At 47.7% G+C, this 1,641-nt stretch overlaps 1 non-coding gene across 1 annotated transcript; it reads left to right on the forward strand.

The window, feature by feature from the left end:
• Positions 1-641: 641 nt before the first annotated feature.
• On the forward strand, positions 642-748 carry LOC141426017 (U6 spliceosomal RNA). The gene has a single exon (XR_012451131.1). It is a non-coding gene; the product is annotated as a U6 spliceosomal RNA (small nuclear RNA).
• The last annotated feature ends 893 nt before the right edge of the window (positions 749-1,641 follow it).

Genomic DNA, 1,641 nt, shown 5'->3' on the forward strand with positions numbered 1-1,641 from the left:
TGCTGGTCAATGGACCACACTCATAGCATTGAGGTTCCTTCAGCCACCCAAGTCATCACAGAGCTTTCTCAAGAACAGTAACTCCACTGCCCCTCTCTCCGTGGAGACGGCTAAGTCAAACAAACCCTGGCCTCATATAGGCCAGAGTCTGGTAGGAGAGATTGCTAAGAGGATGAATGAGTGAATGAATAGACGACTGATGGAAGATGATTCTGGAGAGTTGACAGGGCCCAGATCTGGTTTTGAGGTGCCCATCCTCCACTGTTCCTTCTGACAACAGTGCCTCTGAAACTCCTCTTCCATTGGTCCCCGAATTCTCTGCTCTCATTTCCTTCTTCCACTTGGGAGACCCCATCCCATCCTCACCTGCAGTCACAGTGGTATCCTGGACACCCAGACACACTCCTGAGTCATCTGCCCAAGTCTGCTCTCAGTAACCACACATTATGTCAAGATCAGATGTGATGGGTGTACTGGTGTCAGGAAATCTGAGCTGCTTTTCCCTGGAGAGACTGTCATCAGGCGTTTCCAGCACAGCTACCATCTTCAGGAACATGGTGTCTGAGTGTGTCCACCTCCTGTCCCTGACTGTGCCTCTCTGAGACCCTTCAAACTCAGCATGTCAAAACATGACTCTCCTTGTGCTCATTTCAGCAGCACATATGCTAAAATTGGAACAATACAGAGAAGATTAGCATGGTCCCTGTGCAAGGATGACAAACCAATTCGTGAAGCATTCCACTTTAAAAAAAGACTGTCTTAGCCAGGCGCCAGTGGCTCATGCCTGTAATCCTAGCTACTCAGGATTGTGGTTCGAAGCCAGCCCAGGCAAATAGTTTGCGAGACACTATCTCAAAAAAACCCATCACAAAACAGGGCAGATAGAGTGGTTCAAGGTGGAGGCCCTGAGCTCAAACCCCAGTACTGCAAAAAAAAAAAAGTTATTCATCTGACCTTTGTACTCTCACTTAAGCTAGCACCTAGCCCATCATTTCTGCTGCCACTGGCAGTCTTCCCTGTGTCTCTGCAAACAGTTACTGCCCCCTCTTGCTGCTCATGATATCATTAGACTATGGCCACTCCCACTGTGAGTCTTCAATCTGGTCTGCACCCCCATCTGTTGCTTGGGACATTCTACCCCTTGGTGGCAGGTGACAGCAGAGTTCATTTCCAGTCCCTTGTCTAATCCTGGCTTTTTCAACATCCTTCTAGTTGGAGTGAGGCAAGGAACCCAACCTCCACCAGAGATTCACCCTGCCTCCCAAAGCAGCATCCAAGCCAGTGCTGGTGACAAAAATTAGTTCATACTCAATCCTCAACAGATGAACAGCCAAGACCTTCCCAGACTCGTTCTGTGGCATAATTTTGTCTGAAGCCTAATTCTGATCCTCCACATGCCTAGTGCTGCTCTGAGTTCCCCAATACTTTTTTTTCCCATGCTGAGTATGGAACTAGGACCTCAAGCAAGTACTCTACCACTGAGCTACGCCCAGCTCACCCCAGGGTTCTTTTTGTATCCATTCTGCTATCAAAATCAATCAGATCTTCAGCTCACAATTCTTGCTCTTGTCCCCTCCTGTCTCTCCTTGTTCATTCTCAAAATTTTCCTAAAACATCTATCTTTTTGTTGTAATGTCACTT

Source organism: Castor canadensis, chromosome 8, assembly GCF_047511655.1.
Source record: "Castor canadensis chromosome 8, mCasCan1.hap1v2, whole genome shotgun sequence".
NCBI classification, from domain to species: Eukaryota; Metazoa; Chordata; class Mammalia; order Rodentia; family Castoridae; genus Castor; species Castor canadensis.